The sequence below is a fragment of the Salarias fasciatus genome, chromosome 6, assembly GCF_902148845.1.
Source record: "Salarias fasciatus chromosome 6, fSalaFa1.1, whole genome shotgun sequence".
In the NCBI taxonomy this organism is placed as follows: domain Eukaryota; kingdom Metazoa; phylum Chordata; class Actinopteri; order Blenniiformes; family Blenniidae; genus Salarias; species Salarias fasciatus.
This window is the reverse complement of record NC_043750.1, coordinates 16,168,379-16,193,631: the sequence shown is the minus strand read 5'-3', so window position 1 is coordinate 16,193,631 and position 25,253 is coordinate 16,168,379. Positions and strand designations below refer to the sequence as shown.

General features: G+C 43.2%; 1 protein-coding gene across 11 annotated transcripts in view; it reads right to left on the bottom strand.

Moving 5' to 3' along the window:
- rbm47 (RNA binding motif protein 47) overlaps positions 1-18,606 on the bottom strand; it is a 30,912-nt gene extending 12,306 nt beyond the window's left edge. For 4 of the 11 annotated variants that reach the window (XM_030093601.1, XM_030093610.1, XM_030093611.1 and 1 more), the window contains exons 1-2: positions 16,037-16,238; positions 15,285-15,454 (exon numbers count right to left, since the gene is read on the bottom strand). The gene's annotated coding sequence lies outside the window, so the exon portion shown is untranslated. Of the gene's footprint in view, positions 1-15,284; positions 15,455-15,950; positions 16,239-16,973; positions 16,989-17,080 lie in introns of those variants that run through there. The other 7 variants (XM_030093605.1, XM_030093607.1, XM_030093609.1 and 4 more) reach the window with 7 other exon arrangements.
- Positions 18,607-25,253: the final 6,647 nt, after the last annotated feature.

Genomic DNA, 25,253 nt, shown 5'->3' with positions numbered 1-25,253 from the left:
CGCTCCTTAGCGACTGAGTAAACACGCTCGAGCAAAGTCTGTTTAGCATAGAGTCCGAGAAAAAAAGATGGATGGACGGAGATGAACAGATTAAATCGCAAATAATAGCTGGAGCAACACACAGGACCTTTGATCATTTTATGATTGAAATGCCAATAATAGCGCCACATTCATTACAACAACATTGGAGGGAGTGGTTGACTCTGAAGGTGTGTCTCTAAAGGTGTGTATGCATAAAAAAAAATATGTGATGAGAAAGGTAAATGGGGTAATGGGAAAAAAAAAGTCATGCCCTCATAAAGAACAGGTTTGGTAATCTGCAAATAAACTTTGTAATGAGTAAAACATTGCGTTTAAGTGCGGAAGAGTTGTCTTTAAGTGAACATAAACGATTGTACAGCGGTATTTGATTCGCCTCATGTCATCAGGTAGTTTTGATTTGTGATTCGCCAACGAAAAATCATTACACCTGCCGCTCTGAGTCAATAATTAAAAAATTCAAAAATGTGCTCAATAGTTGATGGCATGCCTGTAAAAATAAAGTGCGAGTCGTCTGATGTGACTGCAATTCCACGACATCTGTCTTTAAATAAATGCAGCGTGTTGGACTGGTAAACTGCCTGGGATACTCGGGTTCCTATGATTCGAAGTTGGATTAAATGGTAAAGAAGATGAATGGATGAATAATGTTACACCAGCTTCACTTCTACTGTGTGGCTGAATTATATGATTCAACTTTTAACCTCTATTTTGCTGTTGACATCAGTACCACAGTGCCACTAAATTAACGTTTCCTAGTAAAATAAGTCAGTTTTTCCTTCATTCTTGAAAAAAACCAAACTCAGTCAGCGATGGGAAACACCTGACCTCGGCTGAGAGTTAAAGCGACCGATACGGCTGCTTGTTAAAACCAGATTCATGCTTCAGTAAATGTGTATGTTCATGGTTTGGCTTGAAGGTAAATGTGTTTTTTTTTAGAGTTAAAGCTGTGCAGTCATGTGCTCATCTGGGGCAAAAAAGAGGCTCCGTGGAAATCAAAGATTAACTGTCAGTCATTAGTGGGAGCCAATCAGTGGCCAGGCGGGGGCCTCGGGGGGCCTCAGGTGTTCTAGTGACTGCGCAGGAAGACCATCGTCGCAGCGGCTCAACTATTTAATGTTAAACTACACAGTAAAAGATAACACAAAAACACAGACAGTCCCTCTGACGGTCCCTCTTCCTCTTAATCATTGGGCATGTGTGACAAATTATTGTTGGGGCTTTTTTTTTCTTCTTCAGGTGAGACGACCTCTGTCTTCACACGGTGCTCACAGGGTTAAATTCAGTGAGTGAAGCATTGAGGTGAAGCGGGTCTTGAAATCCATCAAGGCTAGAAACATTTCTGTATGTAGGTTTGAGTGAATGTTACGAGTAAAAATAACATGTTTGTATAACACTGAATTGTTCTTTAATTAGATTTTGATCAGAAAATCAACACCATTACGCTCACCATCTGAACCATTACAAGACAAAATGGGTGGATGTGTTTTATTGTGACTGAAGAGGCTGCTCTTTAAATTTAGCACAACGTCACAAACAAGTGAGTCACAAACATCGGTGGAGGAGGGAGCAGATAGTGTGTCAGACTCCGTTGAGTATCTCTGATGAGCTGTCTCTCTATTAAGGCCAGGGTCACAAACACGCAGAGGAATCTGCTGCTCCGGCAAAAACACCGAATAAACACGAATAACCGCAGCAATTAAGCTGGTAATCAGTGTCTTGCATAAGTGATTCTTACAAGGCGCCTATGTAAGTAAATGAGTAGCGTGTCACAAGACCAGTGGTCCTGCGGCTTGTTTCTACAGAGTGATACGAGCTGGAGGAGTGCACCACACTGCGCTTTCCTGGAAGAGGTTCCTCCCAGTGAAGGCTGCGAAACTGCTTTGGAAACATTTGGTGTGAGTTTTGACCATCTCCAACTGTGTAACTGTTTCACGTAACTCTCACAACTAAACCGTCTGAAAGAAAACCCAGCACGATATTTTGATTGTTGAAACACCAGCATGGGATCCGTGCAGTCATCACTGACAGGGACTGTAAAAGGTCTGGATAACAGTACTCCGCTTGGTGTATTAAGTTACGAGTAAAAGTGTGTTTGTTAAAAATATACTGGAACATAACAGGGAAGTACTTTTTCTCTACAACTACCAAAAGTATTTGAGACTTTTATTAAGCATTAAATTCATTCTAAGCTGCCTAAAATGTGCAACCAAAGAAGGTTTTCTTTAAATGTCAATACATTTAATGCTTGAAAAAAAACACTTAAGAGAAAAAAACTGAAAAATACTGATGCAAGTCTGTGCACCCAAGTCTAAATAATAACTATGGTACTGCAGGAATCTGTTTGTCACTTGGAGTCTTGGTTTCTTCCAAGATGTCTGCTGCACTCGCACACAGTGTCAGTGCGATTTACGATATCGCACACAGCGAATGTGTTGAAAGAGAAGTGAGCGCTGAGGCTGACCTCTCAGGACACATGATGTCCTCATGTAACAGTTCATGCAGCTCAGCTATCAGCGCGCTGGCTGCTGAGCACGCTGAACTTCAACAGATGATTTTCCTCCCATGCTGGCCGAAGGAAATTCTGTATATTTTTTCAGCTTTATGTTCTACAAGAGAAGCTAATCAAACGTTTCTTGTGTTCTTTTTCTTCCTCCCATCTGTGTACCTGTCACCTCATTCCTCTGGTTCATCCAAGCTCAAAGACAAGCGGCAGAAAGGGGGCAGGATTAATGGCGAGGGAATAGAGGAAAGGAGGAGCATTACTAGGAGAGGGGGAAATTAGGAAGAGTGGGGAGAGTGTGAGTGTGTGTGTGTATGTGTGTGTGGTGGTGGGGTACAAGGAGGCAAAGATCAGATGGAGAGGAGCAGGAGAGGCTAACAAGAAGAGAGAGGAGGGGGACCAAATGTTCAGGCCTCCCTCGGTGCTAGGAAGCCCTTCAAAGTGAAGCCAGCTTGAAAAAATTCCAGGTCAGTCGGAGTGTGTAAGTGACCAGCTCCAGCCCGCACGAACCTCGCCACGCAGGGATGATTCCACTTCATTTGCTCTGAGAGCCCCCCTGCATGGCGGACCTTCACATTTGTCTCAAATGTCACACAAAACACCGCAACCTCTTTCAAACACGACCAGTGAAAGCAATACAGCAAAGATGTTTGGGGGTTTTTTTCTTCCCCAAGACATTATCAGCATTAAGAGAAGCTTTACATGCACTACTTTTTTTTTTTTTTGTAAGCTCAGCACCAGACAGTCCAGTCATAGTAGTCACCCCATCCAGAAATATAGTCGCTGCTAATCAGAAGAGCTGCTTTAGCTTCAGCGCTAGCTGAAAGGGGCTTTGCGTCCTTAGACAAACACATTCCTCCGGCTAATCAGCTAGCCCGCTCAAGGCCACAGCAGACATTGTTTCAAACGATTTACTAATGACGCTGGCAATGTGGCGCACTCGTGATAAAGACTTGAGTGGCCCTCGGTCAGACTGTGTGCCCACGGGTCCACGAGCGTAAAGGAGCCGGAGATTCAGTGACGACTGACACGCTAAACTACAAAAGAGCCAGATGTTTGCTGATCACCCACACACTTACAACACCAGCTCACTTTTTCAGTTCACCTTCGTACATACTTGGGCGCACCCTGTCGACAAACACAGTGAAATGAGCCAGTCTGGTAATGGCACAATCACATAAAAGCGCAACGGATACAGCAGTGTCGTCAACGTAATGAGTCTGTCCGTGCTGGTGTGGTGTTCACTGCCTCCTAACAGTAAAGAAATGGCTTCACGAATTCATAGGAAAAGCTTATTTTGTCATCCATTGTTCACACTTACATGAAAGAAAAAAAAATGACTGAATGAAGTACCGGTGAATACAGGCAGGCACGCATGCACACACACAGACACACACACACACACACAAAAACAAACAGCTCACCTCACCGGGGTAAAAGTCCAGATATTATATGGCAAAGTACCCGGAAGTCTACAGATGATCATACCAGCTTCTCTCTATGTAGTCACTGAAGCATTTTTATCCCCCACCCTGAACACACACACACACACACACACACACACACACACACACACACACACACACACACACACACACACACACACACGGAGTCAGCCATGCCACTCCACTGGTTCCACTGGTTTCATTGTGAGGATGCCTTGATCTCCATTCCAATCAATGATCAGTTCGAGTATCTTTGTTCCCTCCTCACCCATCAGTTTGCCTCTGATGAAGAGACGTATCTCTTCACTAAAACCAAAGTGAGATATTTCTTCAATGTGAATAGGGAAAAAAGGATGACAAAATGAAAAAAGCAGCCATGAGGGGAAAGTAGTCGGAAAAAGACATCTCCATCTGAGGACCACAGGGTCTGATGAAAATAGCAGTGGAGAAACTTGCCTTCTCTCAGAGATCTCAATGCTGTTCACAAACACAACTGACATCTTCACGTTGCTGAATTTCACAGATCACATTTCTTAGTTAATCCAAATTAACGCAGCAGGACAGGATGAATCACACCAAAGTTGGAAAACAGTCTTCAACAAGATGTTTTAGTTCAAAAACTCTAGAGACAGACAGACCCAGGTAGATCAACACTTTACCTGTAGCCCCAAGCTCAGGAAACTCAGGAGTGCAGAGATCGCTTGACAAGCCGAGGAGATGCAGTCAGAGTGTGTTTTTTTTTTTTTTTTTTTCTTTTGGGAGTCACTTTTCTCACTCACACTTGTCTCAGAGTCTCTCCCTGTCTTTCCATTCACGCTCCGGTGGCGCTGACAGCCTGCAACAGTAAGACTGTCTCCCTCCCTGTTTGTGCCCGGGTGTTGGAGTACAGAGATACGCAAAGGTGGTTTAGTGTTTACTTATTCTCAATGGCGAGAAGGGGAGAGGTGGGGCTACTCCGTACAGGTAGCCCCCACCAACACCACCTTTTTTTTCTTTTTTTTTTTTGTCCTTTCTTCAGTTGCTCTCAATCGCAGATAAGAAATCCAACAAAAGGAGAGGTGTGGGATAAAGGTTCAGAGGATATGATGAATACTGAAGACTGAAAATTCATGAGCTCAGGCTGATTTGAAAACAGTTTCGATCTCTGGATTAGAATAATTACATCAGCTGAGAAAAATAATCCAATCTGTGAACAGTGATGAGTGAATGTCAGGGTTATGATCTTCTCAATTCAAGTCTTCCACACTTTCAGCTGCTCATAAAAACACATAGAGAGCAGATGCCATCCAAACACAAAGTATCCAGGCTGTTATTTACTCTAATAGGCTGATAGGAAACATTTAATGTGCAGTTAAAAAAAAGAAGAAAAAAAAATAAAAAATGCCAAATGAAATTGAATGAATGAATTAAATGGGTTGACATTTAAAGAAAATATGAACCAAAAAAGGCAAATCAAGACATGTCTTTACAGCTAAATATTCAGCAAGACCAGCAATACTCATTGCATATGCAGTTCAAACTACAGAAAACCATGAAAATTAACAAATGTTTCAGGATCTGTTGGTTCAGGTGAGAGAGGTCGACATAATTAGATCAACAAAGACCCTATAGGTCAAACTGAGATAGCTGGTATGACACTAATTAAAGGAGATCAAGCTGTGAGCAACTGAGTTCATACAGGATTTCCACGCCTTGGTCAAATATCAAATCATATAGCAAATAGATATCTATGTCTTTTACCATTTTGTGTGCAAATGAACTTTTTTCTTGTTGGTAAACTGTTTGACATGAGACCCCGCTCCCCAATTCCAACTGAAGGTCAGCCACGATTGGTGGAGACAATATTTAGGAGTCTAACCTCAAAAAAACCCCGTAAAGCTTTACTCCAGTGCAAGTCTGTGTCTTTGCTTGTGCATGCGCTATGGCCGCCGTACAAGTGACACATTAACCAACGTCTCTGTTAATAAAGGACATACAATCACTGATTTTCACCTCTTTTTTTGGCACACGCATAATACACGCAGATAGCCCGTTCAAAGTTTACAAACCCATTCTCTCTTCAGCAGGGTGTAAACAGTTGGAATGAAAGCCATACGCAGCCATAAAGTTATTTTAAAAGGTGGGCCGGACCATGATTCAAACGCCACGATGACTTTATGGTCGCCACACTGCAACACTTCCAAAATCCGAGCACAAAAAGCCCATAGAATGCGATGTGCTGTGCAACCTTTCAGACAATTAGTCGTTACACATCATGTTTGACTGTTGAATGCTCCAGACAAGAAAAAAAAAAAAAGGAGCAGCAACACACTGTAATGGGCTAAAGATATTCTTTACCATCAATTTTGGTTTCTCAAAGCAGGGCTTTCTTAATAAGATGTTTTAGAAGTCAAACTTGAAAGCAAAAAGAATCCAATTAAACAATATGACCAGATGGAGCAGGAGGGAAGAAATCTACAAAAAAGGAAAGAAAATGATAGAGAAAAATCTCATATAGAAGATCACAATACAGAAAATAACTAATAAAAAGTATTTCTTTAAAATGATGCACAAGAAAACCAGCTATCAGACCAGCAGGGAGTAGCCCTGCAGCTCTGACATTAACCATAAGAGGCTGCACACAGACAGCATTAGAAATTTCACTGAAATGGATGGAGCGATAAAATAAAACCTGCAGAGGAGTCCGCTCTGGTTATGTCGGCTCTCTTATCACCAGTGAAAAAGATGCAACATTGAATCAAACTCAACATGCCTGAAAATGTGTATCAATGTACCTTGAGGTCCGTGTAGGAGGTATCGGTGTCTTACAGCTCTGTGAAGCTCTACAAACCGGCAGATCCTCATCAGGACCACAGTGTAAAGCTGAACTGTGCATAAAAACAAAAGGCTTTTCTTTTAAAATGGATACAACGAGTCAGTAGTAAGAGTTCAGACATTCAGTCAATAATTCATGTTTACAGGACTGGACCTGTAGCCTCATAAACACTAAAGTTTACTGCAAAACAGGCCTTTAACCTCGACTACTTGTATTCATGCAAACACACACATGCACCGACAGACTCGACGTATGAGAATCAAGGAGCAGAAGCTCTGCAGGAATTCACAGGCAGGAGGAAATCTCACTGTATCATATGTAAACTTCGCACTCCGTATTGCCGTTAATGGAAACATAAACATTACAGTAACGTTCCTGAGATGCATGGAGACGGCTGACGGAGGACCAACAGAACAACGTGGCTGTTTGTCATGAAAATACATCCAGTCGGCAGCGGATCTCATCTCCAAGAGTCAGAAACCCTTCTCGTCGGAACATTAAAGAAATATAGAAGTGGGTCAGAAAGTGCTGAACTGTTACTTATCGGAAGATTTTTTTTTTCCCTGAGCTTTCTCTGGAATTATATTACAAAACTAAAACCAAATGTTTTAATCTAACAACAAAACTTTTATCTGCAAAACTGGAATTCAAATATTGCTTCTATATGTCCTCATTTCCCAATGTGTGAATTAACTTTTTTTGGGGGGGATTTCTATTGAGCAAGAACATTGGTGAGCTTCAGGTAAGTTGAAATCAGGTGCAAAAAAAGCACAACAAGCATCACTTAATAGAAGGGTGAAATAAGGTTAAAATACATTCTAACATTATAATATATCCAAAGGAAACAATCAAAGGTGAAGTAGATTTTATTAGCCAAGTCAAGACTGAAAAAACAGGTGCGAGCTGGATGCTCAGCTGAACTGTTCGTCACCTTCCCATGAGAAGGAACAAACTTCACAGGGTGTCACATGAACTCTGGATAGTGCTGAAAAAAAAGTGCTGTTCTGCTTAAAACTTCTCGGACGGAGAGACGACGGGGAAACGTGGCTCTGTTCAGTTGTAACACTTCCTCATTCAAGGGCTCACCTCACATCCTGCAGCCTCTGTCAGCCAATCTCAGTGCCCCGCTTCTGATTAACAGAATGACTCAGCACAAAGAGACAGCTCTTCTCAACGCACGCGAGCGCGCATACACACACACACTCACGCTCGCACACACTCACGTCAACCTAACCTGAACTTTGGTCTAAATCTAACACAAGACATTAACTAAAATTATAAGAACTTATTAAGGAAGCCTGCTTTGTGTGTAAACAGGATTAGGTATATACACACACACACACACACACACGCACACACGCACACATGCACAGACACACACACACACACACACACACACACACACACGTCCTCTAAGTTTCCCCTTTTACCCAGAATTTAGTCAGCTGATGCTACAATCATGTGGTTTGTCGCGAACCAGTGGCAGAGCAGCAGCAGCAGCGTGTGTGTGGTGTATGTGTGTGTGCATGTGTGTGTGTGTGTGTGTGTGTGTGTGTGGGCACTACAATCACAGCCAAGGTCAAGGAAACAAAGAAAGGAAGAGAGGAAGGGGGGGAGAAATATGAACACCAGCGCTGAGAGAGCTAAAAAATGTGAAGACGCCAGTGAAGGGAGCCGTCCTCATGACTGCTCGCCACACCGCGGTGACCGCTGCTTATCTGGTCAATAACCAGCCGCTGCTGTAACGTCAGCGTGCGGATGACTGTCCTCCCTCCCAACACAGACCGTCATGTGACGGAGTGCAAGCGGAGTGTGGGGGAAACAAGAGAGCAGAATAGAGGAGATCCTGTCAATTTCGTGTTTTTCTGCAGCAAACATCCACAGCTGAATCAACATGTGGGCAATCTAAAACAGGTCGGAGCAAAACGCGTGGCAGGCAGGCGGCAGGCGTTTTCGTAGCCATTAGCTTTGATGTGCAAAAAAGCGCCGGACACACTGTGAGCGCCGTATTTATCGCACATCTCATAAAATTCACGCAATTCAAATACATATAAAAAAGATGGGCAGTTAATGGAGTGTGTTAAATGGAAAATGACACTCAAGGCTCAGTCAGCCTGATGCAGCTGTTCGCCGTTAAACCAGCGGTGGTGGTGCAGTAACCACAGAGACAGCTCAACGGGTTGAGGAGTCACGGCCAGGATGACGAGACGAGACACTTACCGGGAATTAACTATATTGCACTTCATGTTTGTAAATGCTGTTTTTCTGTGTAAAATCGTGTCACTGCTGTCACTTTTTTCAGCATAGAAAAGGTTTTTTTTTTTTGCAGCGGTACGATATCATCTTGGCATTAAAAGAAGACAACTGGTCAGTCTTGCTGGCAGACATTCCTGTTCGCCATTCAGATATATTCAAATAGTTCATTACCCTGCATGTAACACATATTAATATCGTTATAAAAGATGATCGTGATCGGCACGCTCTACTATTTTTTCCTTTGCTGTCAGAAACAGGCTTTTTTTTTTGTAACACACCTAGAACCACACGCACATGCATGAACAAACGCACGCGTAAAATGAGAGGGGAAAGTAAAACGGGCAGATAAGGGAGGAAAGAAAAGCTGGTGGAATTCAGGGTTGGTCAGCTCAATGTAGAACTCTGAATACACACAATAGCTAACCTGCTAAACACAGGAGGAGAAAAAAAAAGGAAATTAGAAGCAGTGTGTAATAAAACCAGTTCACCCGTTCTCTACCATTAAAAAGAAAGAGTAGACGGAGAGGAGTGTGGGATATAAGAGTGGCAGAGGATAGGTGAATGACAGATGGAAAAAAGATGAGCAAGGCAGTGTGTATGAGGTTCTGTGTGAGTGTGTGTGAGTGTGTGTGTGGCTACGATGTGTCTGTTTTGTGAATGGCTTCACAGTCCAACTCAATTCATGGAACATTCCATTCTGGCACAGCCGGGTGGGGGGTGTGGGGTAATGTGTGTGTGTGTATGTGTGTGTGTGTGTGTGTGTGTGTGTGTGTGTGTGTGTGTGTGTGTGTGTGTGTGTGTGTGTGTGTCTTTGCTGATGAAGCAAGTAAGCATTAATTTAAATTGACACACAATTTTACAAAATACTTGATTTGGATTACAGTGAGGATAACATTAGATTTTAGGATCCATGTAAGCCAGTGTGATGTAATCTAAAGTCAGTGGAGCATGACGGTGTTTCCATATGTGTGTGTTTGGATTCTGTCCTTATCCCGAGGTGATCGCTTCTGTCCGTCACACCGACTCTTTTCCTCACACCCCTCAACACCATCCACGTCTGCCTGTGATCCCTGCCTGAAATAAATTACTGTGCACAATGTGTATGCGCGCGCGCACACACACACACACACACACACACACACACACACATGCACACACACCTTGTCTCTTGACCTGTAGTCCAGACAAGCAGTCCATTGTGTGTGGCAACAGGTATGCATACAGGGGTCTGTTTGAGCGCAGGCAACAGGATGCTCTATGTTTGTGTATGTGCGTGCACGTACGCGCGTTCTTGTATTTCTATCCTTGTCGGGGCCAAATGTCCCCACAAGGATAGCAAAACGTGGAACGACGTGCCTTGTGGGGACCTTTTTCCGGTCCTAAGTAGGAGAAACAGTGTTTTCTTGACCATGTTGTTGTTACTGAAAAAAGTAAAAGTGCAAAAACATTTCTTTAGGGTTAGGCTTTGTTGTGGTGTGGGTTAGGGTTAGGGTAAGGGTCAGGGTTAGGGGCTAGACATGAATGGGAGTCAATGGACGGTCCCCACAAGGATAGAAATACAAGACTGTGCGCGCCTGTGTGTGTGTGTGTGTGTGTGTGTGTGTGTGTGTGTGTGTGTGTGTGTGTGTGTGTGTGTGTGTGTGCGCGCGCGCATCACACTAAATGATAGATTTGCAGGTTTGGGCTCAGTCGAGCATACAGAAGAGAATGACAGGGAGTCTATACGGAGGCTTCTGATTGGTCGGCCGAATGTCATGTGACTGATGATGATGTCACCGTTGGTTGGTTGAAGCAGGAACCACGACACACAAGGGAGCCAAATGAAGACACCTCGCAGCTCGTTTAAAATGCGCCAAAACAGGTGATTTTTGAAACTTTTGACTTTGAACCGCAGCGAACCGTTCACTTTGTTTATGTCACATGACTGCTGCAAAGTTTAGGCCAAACATTTGCCTTGAATTTGCATGCATGATCCACAGCACTCACTAGGCACTGACGTGACTTTAGCTGCATTAAAAATTACATTCATCCTCTTGCAGCAGGCGCACAAATATTGATCAACGGTTCAAAAATAGCTATAGAAGGAAATTGAGTTTTCTTGTGCATGAATATACAGGGACACCAGCAACCATTTTATTAGAAGTCAAGCAAAATTAATCTAATAGAGATCTATGACGGCCCCCAATAAAACAATATGAATATCAATCTTTTGTGTGTCTGCTCCTCAGTGCAACTCTGTCTACTGGGTTGAGCAACAGGCAGTGAAATGAAGCATAATAACGGCATTAGAGCGCGAGCAGGTTGGAGGACGGAGGAGGGGAGGAGGGAGGCGAGCAGGAGGAGAGGATGGAGGGTTCAGTGGTGTCACCACGCTGGGGGGGGTGGAGAGGTTATGCAGGGGTCAAAGGTTGAACAGCGGAAGGCAGGGGACTGAGGAACAGGGAGGGAGTGTTGATGCAGCCTTCGCAGTGAGCAGTCACCTGTTTACACACTCCACAGTCCTGCACCGTTCCCAGAAGGAAGACCGTTGCACAATTTCTGATCTCGGAGAGAAAACTCTTAATTACAAGAACGGAGAATATGGAAATGTGTTGTGAAATCGATCTTGTCCCGACAGTTAATCCAGTTTTTGTAATCTCTCTCTGATATTTCTGCCTCCTCCCTGATTAGACTGTGGTGAATCTTTTGTTTGTGACCAAAGCATTGAAATACCAGCATGTGGAAAGCTTCCTTATGCTGTGGATCATAACTCACAAATGTCACTGGATTTGTTTTCCCTTTTTATCTGTTGCTTTTAAAGAGTGGCTCCTTTTCAAATCTTATAAAATTGGGGAAAAATTATTACTTTATTGGGCTTGCACATGGTAACCTCATTTTAGCAAAAGCTATTTGTCAGGCAAGCTGTCACAAAATAGATTTACTACTCAGCAAGTGTTTTCAGTCTTGCTCCAGCTGTCGCATTCAGCTTTCTACTGGCTGCCCAAAGCATGACAGAGCACAAAGGGGCAGGAGCATACACCTCTGCAAGGTATTCGATGATGACATTTTCACATTCAGATGTATCACAGGATGCTATTAAGAACCTGCAAAAGGGAACGATCCAACCCTGTTTAAGCCCCGCCCACAACACTGCCGACAACACACACACTCACACGCACGTGTCCTGAACTTTACACTGTAAAGTGCGTTCATTTAGCAAAATGTTTTACAAGTTTTTCTGCAACACTTTTGAACAAATCAGCAAACCGGTTTGATAGATGCTGCTGTAGCTGCAGGAGAGGTTCGGATGGGGCAACAAAATGTTAAATGTGTATTTTAAATCAATAATCTATTGTCATTCATTCCTAATCAATTCCGGTGTGACCTGAAAGTGTCTATGCATTTCTTTCACTGAGCTTTCCAGAGGACATGAGGCTTTTGGAGGACCTGTGTAGATCTAATCGAGCTGAAAGAGGAGGAACGTTGAAACACATGTTGTTCCAGCTCTTAATAGATTTAACAAATAAGGGATTTTTTTTACCTCCACGCAACACAGCTGGAGCTCTTTTAAACTGACACTTACTGACTATTAGAATAACTCCACATTAACTTAACTAATATGTAAAATAATATGCATTTTAAACAGCTTTTTTGCAATTATCTGTTTAAATAAATCTTTTGAAAAGGCGTTTTTCTGTGGACAGATTAAAACTTGTTTCGTATAATTTGGTTACTTAATGATGATTTGTTTATGTTCTTAGGAACATTGAGGAGGAAAAAAAGGAAACCAATTTTAGATAAACTGTTAAAAAAAACCCACTTTCTCCTCTTCTCAGGCAGAAATCTGCGTCGACCTTATGGCCTGTTCCTTTGCATTCATATTTCATCTCAATATGTCATCACTATGAAGAGAACGAAGCTTTAAATGCCGACAACGTTTGGTTGTGAAAACATTTTTCTTTCTGCTCTACCTCGAACTTCTCTTTCTCTTTCTCTTTCTCTTTCTCATCTGTTTCTCTCTCCCTCTCTGCTTCAGTCTCCCTTCATTCTGTCACTGCTCGGCCCAAATGGAGGGGAGTCGCTGAGGCAGGTGGGGGGCCGATAAAGGGGAAGAATGTAGCCATTGTGCTCTCCAGGTATGTGTGTATTTGTGACAAACAGAAAGAACGAAAGAGAGAGAGGAGAGGAGAGGAGAGGAGAGCCAGCCTGATCAGATCTAGTTACAGGTGTTTCATAAACAACACAATAGTGCTAACAGGTTCTCTCTCTCTCTCTCTCTCTCTCTCTCTCTCTCTCTCTCTCTCTCTCTCTCTCTCTCTCTCGCTCCCTCTCTCTCGCTCACTGCAGATTTAGGTTTCTGTTTGTGGATTAGGGCTTATGGCTTTGTCTCACATACACACACACAGGCACACACTGAACACTGAATGTGTGCTTCCCCATCAGGGGCATGGGATGATCATGTGACAGTCATGTGACCACATATCAACTCTGTCTGTGTGTGGTGTGTGTGTGTGTGTGTGTGTGTGTGTGTGTGTGTGTGTGTGTGTGTGTGTGGTGTGTCAATCGTGCAGTTTAAGCTGTTTCTCTTCCTTAAGCTTGACATTAGTTCTAAACGATCATTTCCCACTCACTGCCCAACCTGCTTTTACGAAATCTTACATTTTTGTTCTCATTCTTTTATTTTGTTGAAGAAATTGTCCCGTCTTCCTGAAACCAGAGCGGCCCGAACACAATACCACTAAGGTCACGCCAGGGAAAAAGTCTAGACATAAAGTCACATCTTTCGTGGCTTGTTTGCCCCTTTTTTTGCAGCGGTGGAATGTGACACAGTGAGTATTGAGATAAATATCATTCACCTCCTGAACTCACTTACGCAATCACCAAAAAACAAAAAAGGAGCCACAGATATTTTCTGACAGAGCGACATAAAGCCAGCTACTTTTTAAAGCAGCCATTATTGAAGCGGTGTCTATTTGCAGTTTTGGCTTCGCTTGAGGGAGTGTGAACACTTCACGTGTCGTCACATCATCAGGCCGCCTTCACTTCAGCGCTCACACACCTCTCACACACCTTATACACCAGCACAAGAAAGCCTGTCCCATAATTGAATGGAATACACACACACACACACACACACACACACACACACACACACACACACACACTCACACAAACACATGGCATCATTGCATTGAAACCATTACATTTCTGAAGACTTACCCTCAACCATAACCATAACCACCACCTGCCTAACCCTGAGTCTCACCCTAACATTAACCTACACTCTGCACTTAACCATAAACTGTGTATTTACCTAACATTCGGTGATTTTGTAATGACAGGGGCTTACTCATTGTCACTAAAGAAAGAGGAGGCTCCTACAATGTGACATCTTCATGTGATCAGAGGGAGACGGACACAAAGATTTGTTCAGACAGAAATGTTCAGCAGGTGCTGCCCGTCTGCCTTCTATCTCTACATCTGACTGTCGAGAAGCAGAAAGTCAGTTGCTGAAACTATCAGTTTTATCTTAACTTAAAATTCTTTTAATTGTCTTGTGATATTCGAATCATTTCTTGTCTCCAAACGTCAAACTTCTAATTTCTTTAATTAGAGCTTTCGAGGGAAAAAATGTTTAACAGTGGATTGCATGTTTTTTTAAAAAAACAAACCATCCCTCTCAAGTAATAAAGTATTTCATCTCAAGAAAAAGAACTTTGTTGTAATAACATTACATCCGCTGGATGTGAGCGGCACAGCACACACATTCAAACACACATGAACCATGTACACACAGTCACACATCTAAATCTCGTTTGTATAACAACAGGACACCCAAGGCTAACTGGCGCCCTGCTCGACCAGTTTCTGACACACACACACACACACACACACACACACACACACACACACACACACACACTCACACACACACACGCAGACACACACATCGCCACACAAATAAACATCCAGTCCTCATCCCGTAACCTTGCAGTGAAGGTTAGAGCAGTCAGCTGGGTCAGTGTGAACACTGGACCAGCTGAAGAAATGTCCTTCCAGATACCCACTGTGTGTGTGTGGTGTGTGTGTGTGTGTGTGTGTGTGTGTGTGTGTGTGTGTGTGTGTGTGTGTGTGAGAGAGAGCTCTTAAGACTCCAGGTGACAAAACACGACATGTCCCACCACCGCTCAGTGCAGCTATCAGATGTAAAGATTGAAGGAAGAGACGGAGTGAAGGTAAGTCACACCTGTAGGATGTTGGGACGCGTCGTCACGGTGTCGCTGCAGGTTCTCTCGCCACCATTCAAAAGCACCGATCCAGCCTGTCACTTTCTCATCATCCTCGGCGGTCTCTCCTCCTCTGAGTTGTCCGTCAGGTTCTCTCTGGCCTCTTGCTCACTGTCTGGGCGCCTCCTGTCTTCAATGACAGGTCCCCCCGAAAGGCACAATCAGAAGAGACCTCTAACAGACACACTGCATCCACACACACACACACACACACACAGATACACTCGAGAGGAGGACAAGTCAGAGTTTCTCTTCTCCTTTTGGTGTTTTTTTGGATCCTGACTCAGATCCTCTCTGTTTGTCTCTCCTCTGCTCCAGTCACGACAGCACTTTGTAGACGTAACAGCAGGAGACAGGAGAGGGGGGGAGCACGCAAGGTCTCCAAGTGGAGGAGAGGAGAGAAGAGAGAGCAGGAGGTGACGGAGTTGAAGGAAAGAGCTACAGAGAAGGGAAAGAGGGAGGGAGAGAGAGGGAGGGAGGGAGGGAGGGATGGAGGGAGGAAGGGCAGTGGTAATTAGTGAGTCTGTACCTGACTCTCACTGACATAAGCCCCACATTCCTCAGAGCTGAGAAGGGGGAGAGATGAGGGAGGAAAATGAAAGAAAGAAAAAGTTCTGAACACTTACACCAACACACTAACCATCCCAGGAAACACACACAAGAAGAAGACTCCTTTCATCCTAACAGGACCACAGATCTATGGTTTTCACACCATCGCTGACGCGGGGCTCGGGTCAAGGCTGCTGAGTGGAGGTGCTGCTGCTGCTGCTGCCGCAGAAGAGTGGCCGTCCGTCTCCTCCCAGCTCCTCTCCTCTGTCACTTTTCATTTAATGCCTCTGTGTCTCCCTCGTTGCTTGTGTCTTTCTCCTTCCCTGTCGATCTGTGTATGGTGTACACACTGCCTGCTCCGAAAACTCACCAAACCAGAATCTGATTGCCCAAACCCCCAGCACACCTCCTCCCTCCTCCCTCCCTCCTCCCTCCTCCTTCCCTCCCGCCTATCATTCCGGATGGGAAATGCTATCCTCTTGTGGTCCTGTCCAATCCCAGTGTGTGTGTATGAGTGTGCGTGCGTGCGTGTGTGTGTGTGGGTGCAAACAGTCCGACCTGAATCGCAGCAGCCAGAGCAGCATTCCTCTGAAGGAGTTTCCCCGCACACCTTGCCCAAAACCTCACATCACTCCCGCCACATGACCGCCGATCCACATCTGTGACGGCGACCACGCAGAGAACCGGCCTCCGCTCATTCACAAACATCTGCACCCCCTGAGGTCACCATGACACGCTGTCTTTCTGCTATAATGTTCGCTCCTGTGACGTACGGGCTGCAGATAATGACAACCTCCCGTAATAACAACTCACACGCCGTCTCTGACTTCTCCCGTTCAGCTGTCAGCGTGAAGACGGCGCACATCTGACCGACAAGCCGACAATCTGAAACTCTCGAGTGCAGAATAAACAGTTCCCCACTTTTTTTTTCAGGAGGTTCTCTGGCTGCAAAGCTGAACTGAAAGTAAAAGAGTGACGATAGATCTGGCTGGACTGGTAGCTCCAACTCTCCTGTTTGACAGAGAACTTCTTCTCCTCCCCACGCACTCTTAATATTCTCTTCTTCACGGCAAAGGTTGCGCTTGTTTGATCTTGTTCACCTGTTTCAACACTCCAGAGCTCCAGCTTTTCACCCCTCATCCAACATTGTGTAAAATGGATTTGTGTGTGTTTTGCTCTGTGTGTATATGTGTGTGTATTTGCCTACCTGAATTCCTTGAAGAGTTTGGTGTGGGCGGGACCGCGCACTTCCTTCTTCCTGCTCTCAGGTGCGTCGTGCGAGCAACGTCTTTGTGACAGCCGGTTGCCATGGAGACGAGTGGATGAGAGGAGGGAAAAAGAGAGAGAGAGAGAGAAACACTCCACAATCTGCCGAATAACAGAACGAGGACAGAAATGACGGGAAGCTCGAATTCTGCTTAGAGCTACGACACGCATGCACTAACTGACAGTCAGATAAAGGACTTTGGCATGCGCACGTGCATGCAAGCACGTGTGTGCGTGTGTACGTATGAGTGTGTGCATGTGTGTGTGGGTAGGAAGCTGAGATTGAGTCAGTCGTGCTCACACAGAGAAATTAGGTTTCAACACAGCGGCTGAACTCCGGGCCGCTGGATGTGTTGCTCAATACATTTGGCTTCTTGCTTACTTAACAGATCTCGGGCCCTCCGTAAACTCTGCACATACAGTGCAGCGGGGGAGTCGAGCTCCAGCAGCAGGTGAGCTGAGGAGTCCACCACAGATGATCTCTGCTATTTCAGCATCACAAATACAAAACCATGAAAAACTGTTTGGCTTTAGTCGTCACTACTGGCCACCGCAGGAACCTTCCTACCGCCCAGTTCCGGTTTTCCTGGGTATGGAAGTATCTGTGTGTGCAGCCCTTTAAACAAAGTGTCCCTGTTTTTGAACGAGTGCCATTCATCCTCATTCAGGCTGTGATCAGGTGACAGACTCGGACAGTCGAGACTTCTCAACTTCTTCAAACGCAACAAGCTCCTTTTTTGCAGAATCAGTTAAATGTTTAAGATTGATTTTATTCTTCAGTTCTGGGAAATATAGCATTTGTTTATCACTAAATGCTTTTCAAATCAAATACCACAAAGCTAAAGCTCCCTGCTGAGCGCTCGGTGAGGCAGCAGCCAGATGCCTCATCCCTGATCCTCTGAAAACCCGAGAAGCTGCTGAAAACCACTGGATCCGTCCACTTGCTTCAGTCATCGGTGGTCATCGGTAAACACCGGTTTGCCCGTTGATTGATAGTTGTATTTAAGCCAAAACCCCCAGTGTGTGACAGACGCCTCGGGTACAGAGAAGTGCCACTTTCCTCCACGTCGCGCTCATTTGTCAGAGCTGAGTGTAGCTTGTTTCTTAACTCTACTGAGCTTCTTTCTTAAGATGAAACATCTGATGCTTCATGAAGCTCACGACAGGTTTACGTCTTGTGGTGACTCCTCTGAGGTTTTGGTCATAAGGTTTATACCTAATTCCCTGGGAGAGCTCCGTGAAGCCATGAAGGAGTAATTTATGACAATGCAAATAATATTTTGCATCATTCACTAAACTTGAGCAACTCTGTCTACCAGCTCGCCATCAAATGGGGTAACTGTCATGATTATGGGCAAATAGAAAAACTAGAATGCAATCGGAAATTACTGCATCCTTGACTTTACTCAATTAAAGAAATGAGCAGCAAATCCCACCTCAGATGTTGGACTTTTTTTTTTTTTTTCACCTAATGAAAAACAATTTCAGCGTTAAAACGGAGCGTTTATGTTGCAATTTTACTCTTGGGCTTTATTTCCCCTTTTTGTTCATATTTCATGACTCGCCGTGACCTTCGACTCTCAGACTGTTATTTAGTGCAACTGCCATTTTCAGCTAAAGAAGTAGAAAAAAAAAAACAACGGTGGTAAGATAAAGGTCAAACCCTTCCTTTATAATGTTTCTTCACGTGATCCTCGCCCTTCACTGAGTTACGCTGCTACACCTTGTCTTCTCACTTTCACCCTACAGTCTTGGCGGGTCATTAACCACATAAAAAAAAAAAAAAAAAAATACATGAAATGAAAATGGATTGAAATAAATGACAGCATAGACTTTAAAAAACAGGGTGGTATGTGAAGAAAACACTGCTTATAGAAGAAATCAGTCTAAGAATTGTTTGATAATCCACTAAACGCTGGCAGACAGCTTGTCAGACAACTAAATACATCTGGAAGCAGGGAGGGAAACACAACCGCCACTCCAAAATAAACATGATTCATTTGAATTTGTGCCAAATTCAACTTAAAAAACAAGTGTTTTTATGTAGATTACAGTGACTTCCCTCAGCTTTCTTAGTACAATTGTTAAAAATGGCAAAAAAAAAAAAAAAAAAATGCATGTTTCCTTGAAAACAATAGTGAAAGTGAAATTGAAAAGTTAAGTTACAATAAAAATGCATCCAACTCCTAGTTTCTGACAATGGACAGAAGGCAGGCAGGGTACATCCAGGACAGGGCAAACACTGTCAGATAGGGCTGGGCGATATGGCAAAAAAAATGATCACGATTTTTTTTTTCATATCATTCAATCTCGATTAAAATCACGGTATGCTATATTGTTTTTAAACTAGTTTTAAAGCATCTGCACTGAAAACTAGATCTATAGAATAGTTTAACATTTTATTAACAAACCAAGCAAATAGCAATGCAAATTAAATAATATAAACATAGAAAAATATAAGAACAATCTCACTTAACAGTGCAGTAAATGGGGAAAAAAAATCTAGCACCAAGACAATAAAATCCTGCGATGCACCGTTTTCTCAGTAAAAGAGAAGAACTGAACGATCGTTAGTTAAAGTGTGACAGTTTACAGCCCTGAGGATTTTTGTTGCTATAAAAGATTAAAAAACTAAAGAAACCACCTGGGGATAATGAAGGTGCTTTAGAATGTAAACATTATTTTCAAGTTATGATGCTAAATATGCTGCTGCCATCATTAATGCTTGCATCAAATGTACAAAATTTAAATAATCTAGATTGGACAGATTAGATTTAAAATGTAACGGTGCAAAACTACAATAATATAAAAAAATAGACAAAATTAATCATTTTTCTCCTCTTACAATGTTGCTCGTATGGTGCAGTGGCCTGAAAAGACAGCACTGGCTACGTTTACGTGCAGTCAATATTCGTGTTAAGATAAATATTCTGGTTTCTGAAACATTTGGAATAACCCCAGGGAGATCCTCATTCAGACCACAGCCACAGGCGACGCCATGACTGCAATTGCACTTCATGCCACTAGGTGTGCTGTTTGCATGTTCAACCTTATTTTACACAGACACCACAGAAGAAGACCGGCGCTGCAGCCGCTTCAGGCTCTCTGCATGTTGTTAGAAACAGAGCATTAGCGGCAAGAAGTGGTGATATGTTCAATGATGCGATGCACCGTCATTTTCAGTAAAAGAGAAGAACTGAACGATCGTTAGTTAAACTGTATCACAAGTAGTTCCTGGACTCAAAAGACCACATTCTTTGCGGATCGGTGTGCTAGCAGCGGTGAGCTAGCAGCGGAGCGGGTGAAGCAGCCTGTCCTGTCAGCAGCAGTCTCATCTTCAGAGGATAACGCCAATACATGGCTGACTTCATCTGCTTCGCTGCTCCACGTTCAGCTCCATCTCTGTTTACTTCTCAGACAACTTGCAGGCGGAAGTTGAGCAGGAAAAAGTCGACTGTGTCACGCACATTTCTGCCATGTCTGATCGAGTAAATGTGCTCACAGCTGATCACCGTGATCGACTGGAAATTAATCACGATCACCAATCACAATCATATAATCGCCCAGGCCTACTGTCAGACAAACAACCACACATGTAAGGAAAGTAACCAATTACCTAAACAAACATGTCACAGGGAGAGCGTGCAGGCTCTGCACAGAAACAGTCCCTAACCTGAAAGTAAACGAGGGTGCTAGCTGTGAGGCAACAGTGCTAACCACTGCACCACCATGCACCCCAGCAGCACCATACATATCTCCAAAAGCTGTTGAGTCTGTTGCCCAGTGATGGAGTGGAAACCTGTACAGGTGTACCCTGCCCTAAAACCCCAAACTGACACATCTGAACAATAAACTCAGGGCACTTTTAAAAACTTTCAGTTTGCACAGACAGAAACCTGCAGATATGCACATGCTGCCTTTTCACAAGGTGTAAACAAAAGCAAATTCTCACCACAAAAAGCGGCTCAGACCCTGCCCTCATTGCTGCACAATAGACAGAGAGACCTGAGACACGCAGAGCACAGATTCCCAGGAAAACACTCCGCTGATACTCTTGTGAGGCCCAACAATGGCTCACAATGACATGAGGCAGTGTAGCCATTCACCTGCTACAAGTGGGCTCGATAGAGGCATCACACACAAACCGCAAGGAAAACCGAGGAAGGAGGAAAACTGGGATTGTGTTACCATTGTGCCTGGTGGTGAACTGGATTAATGATGAAAAACTGGACCAAAGAATGTGAGTGTGCTGTCTTGAAATACTACTTCATAAATCAGCAACACAGCACCACAGTTTGGGGGCAAAATCCATGTTATAATAAACTGTGCAGTTGAGTACAAAGGCTTATTGTAAAGTCATCCAAATGTCAATGATAGTCACATTTACGGAATCACCAATTAGCCTCAAATGCATGTTTTTGCACTGTTGGAGGAAATTAAACCTAAGCACACAGCAAGAACGAGCAAACCCAACACATAAAAGCCCAACTTAAATCTGACGGCTTTCTACAGCTAGAGTTCTAGAAATAAAAGTTCCATGATTGCAATAAAATATTTTAGACCCCTTACTAGAATTCTGTTCTTTCTAATCTGTCAGATTGTTCATTTCTCCTCTGTGTATTAAATATCATGATAAGATCAGTTAAAATCTGGCTGTAAGGCAGCAGCAGGGACTCTTCTGTTGTTCTGACCTTGTACTTTACACAAAAGCACCATTCACCACCTTGCAACAAAAGTTAAAGCACTTCCTTATGTCTGTGTGTGTGTGTCTGTGTACAATATGCAGGACTAATTCTTATTGAGAGAGAGAGAGAGGTTTAATTAGCTGTACTGAAAACTCTCTCAGACTCTGGTTACTACAGTCTCTGCCCAACAGTATGTGTTGTTTTTGTCCAGCCGCAGATTTGCATCAACAAAGCTTGCGGGAGCTCTGAATAAAAGCAGCAAAATGCATTTCATTAAAACTATTAGGCAGGTTCCTGTCATTGAGCACATTCCAAACGCCTACTGTATATCTTTTTGACCTCTGAGTCTCCGCTGGAATAATGAAATATTGTATGTAAACCATGAAATAAAACTCCAAACAGCAGGCTCCATTATTAGTTAAAGAACTGTTGGGTTTAGATTTCTGGAAAATGTTCAAGGTACTTTTCCTTTTCTCCGGTTCCTACATGAGATGTCCTGATTGCAGGTCTCTCTGCTGGAGTATGTGCAAGCTAATCTTTCTCATTCTCCTCAGGTGGCGTAGAACCAGTTCTCTGCACCATCAGCCTGTGAAATGTGAACACACTGTATTTCCTTGATTGTTGTCTTCTGTCCTGTTTGTGTTTCTTTTTCAAACCCCTAACCCGACTGGTTGAGACTGACGGTCGCCACCTCTGAGTCTAGTTCTCCTGGAGGTTTCGGCCTGATAAAAAATAGTTTTGTTTTTTTTTTGTTGCTTACTTTAAATGCTAAGACATGATTTTGTTGTATTTGTAATAAAAACGAGCTGATTTTTCTAATGTTTCACCCTTTTCTAATCTTTAAGCTTACCACCTCATTGCTCCGCTCTACAGTTTACCTATTAGGTGCTGACCTGACATTTCACCCTGAATGCAACATTTGTGAGTTTAAAAGTAGATCTGACTCGATTCCACCTTTATTTTTGTAAAGCTCCTGTTTTCCCAAGTTCATAGTCCTGAATGTGAAGCCGCTTTCAGTCCCATCTGCAAAACTTTGTCAATTGGTTCAGCGTGCGGGCAAATTGATTAAGTTAAGAATGAGCAACAACAAGAAAGAAACTCCAAACACTGTACAGCGTCCCGTGCAGATTAGACCTTTTATTGAGAAAATTCCAGGTCGGCTTACGTTCGTACAGCCCGCCGTCTCCAGCCGGGGCGATTATTGAAGTGAATACGCACATACACACAAAAACATACAGAGCGACCGGAGGCCCGTCGGGAGGCGACATTGATGACGCGTGTTGGATGGGATAATCTCCCCAGCTGTACTCTCACCCGCAGAGGACTGAGGCTCATTTGGCCCTGAAAAAAGCTCACCATGACTTTTTTCCACACAGTGTAAAAAGCCCCCTCCTCACTCTCCTGTGAAGGTCCACAAGCTACAACAATGTTGTATTTGTGATCCATCACAGCCTGCTCTTCAGAGTTCAGCAGCTGCTTTAGTTTGGAACTGTTTTTATCAGTTTCAACTGCAGCAAAAAAAGACTAATGTGAGCTCAGTTTATGCATTATTAATGATCCATGCTTTGATTAAAAAGAAGTAGTAAGAAAGCTTTGAAATAGGTCACTGACACAAAAAAAGCTGCATTGAATGTCACGAAAAATCCAGGAAAATGCTCCCCTCTGTTGGTCTGAGGCTCACATCACAGTCATGGCAGGAGGGTGCAGTCGAACCTACTGCCAGGACCATGAGCAAGGCTTGGTTTCTGGCAGGGGACCTGATTTTATAAATCCTGGGAGAGGCATTTCTGACCCTCTACAGCAACCTGTTATTATAATTTTATTTTTTAATCATGATTTATTGAGTTCACTGGTAATAATGACCTGGATTAAAAAGCGTGAAATATTTATTATACTGTAGTTTTATGACATGAGTTTAAATCACATACACACAAAACATCCTCAAAATTCTTCAGTCATTTAGTATGCAGTAAATCTGAAATGTATATCTAAATGTTTTCTAAATGGAATTATTTGGGAAAAACTTCAACACTGAACCAAATATTTTGAATAAATAAAGGCATTATCAAGTGCTTCATTTTAATTTGAAAATTAAATAAAACAAAATTAAAATAAAATGAAGGAATCTACTAGTTCTGATCCTCAAACTAGTGCGAGGCAACACAAATCAGGAAAAACTGGATTTATAGCAACTAATTAACAATAAATACTTCCAGCTGTGATTGATTGATCGGTTTCTGTGGTGGAATCAGAGGAGTGTGGGTCTCAGTACAGAGGGGGTGGAGCATTCTTGATGGGCCCTTATGATAGTAATTTTACCATTCAAACAATACCTCATGTTACCATCAAACAACACACTAATGCTCACTTTTATTGAGCCAAGCAAACCTATATGCCTCAGAAAGCAGAATAAAATCACAAACCAGTTCATAAACTTGTTCTGAAGAACAAATACACACACACACACACAGTCTTGTATTTCTATCCTTGTGGGGACCGTCCATTGACTCCCATTCATGTCTAGCCCCTAACCCTGACCCTTACCCTAACCCTAACCCACACCACAACAAAGCCTAACCCTAAAGAAATGTTTTTGCACTTTTACTTTTTTCAGTAACAACAACATGGTCAAGAAAACACTGTTTCTCCTACTTAGGACCGGAAAAAGGTCCCCACAAGGCACGTCGTTCCACGTTTTGCTATCCTTGTGGGGACATTTGGCCCCGACAAGGATAGAAATACAAGAACACACACACACACACACACACACACACACACACACACACACACACATACAAATGCAGCCTGACAGCTGTCACTCTCAGATCGTCTGCTGTCCATGGTGCTGAAAGATCAGATAAAAATTCACGGGCTACATCTGTACCATCTTAAAGCTTAAATATAAAATGAAGCTGGTCTAAAATTACACAATCTATTCAGATAGATATAGACACAGCTATCTATATTTGGAATTCATGTATATTAGAAAAAAAAATAGACCCGGTGGTCTCTTGTACACAAGGCACATTCAAATGGGCAGGTGTTTCAGACCACGGCATTCTGATAAAGATAATATTTTTGAAGGTTTCACTGACTCACCAGTGGCTCCGATGTTTTGGGTAGTACCGCTAGCAGCTAGCATAGTGTTTAGCATACTGTTTAACTTCCCTCCAAAGAGTTCAGATCAAGTGCAAAAGAAAAAACTTGTTCATGCCGCACAGCCAATCAGCGCTGGCTTACAGCTCTGATGCATTCATGGACAGTCATAATGTAAGAATTGGCAAATTGGAGCCCATACTCATATTCGTAAACCTTCTCGCACACACTGCACATTTTATTATATTAATTTATTTCCGATTAAATGTGAACACATCACATGACCGACCCCTTGCCCCCACTCTGGCTCTGCTACAGGGTGGAATCAATAAT